The sequence below is a fragment of the Penaeus monodon genome, chromosome 23 (assembly GCF_015228065.2).
Source record: "Penaeus monodon isolate SGIC_2016 chromosome 23, NSTDA_Pmon_1, whole genome shotgun sequence".
Taxonomy (NCBI): Eukaryota; Metazoa; Arthropoda; class Malacostraca; order Decapoda; family Penaeidae; genus Penaeus; species Penaeus monodon.
In genome coordinates this window covers 33,234,034-33,234,271 of record NC_051408.1, presented here as the reverse complement: position 1 = coordinate 33,234,271, position 238 = coordinate 33,234,034, and positions in this window count along the sequence as shown.

Sequence of the window (238 nt, the reverse complement as noted above, 5' to 3'; positions counted from 1 at the left end):
GAATCTTTACTGAAACCCGGAATCCCTGTGCTCTATTTTCTATGACAGGAACTTTTTACAGCCATACACACTACAGAGAAAACAAAGATATATCATATGATAAGTCACTGACAATTCATCAAAACCCGGAGGGATGGATTATTAATCAAGTGAGAAGAAACTTTGAATTATGACGTTTTTTTCCTTCTATTAATCTTATCAAAGTCGTCAGATATTTGAAGAAAAAAATCGGGATAAA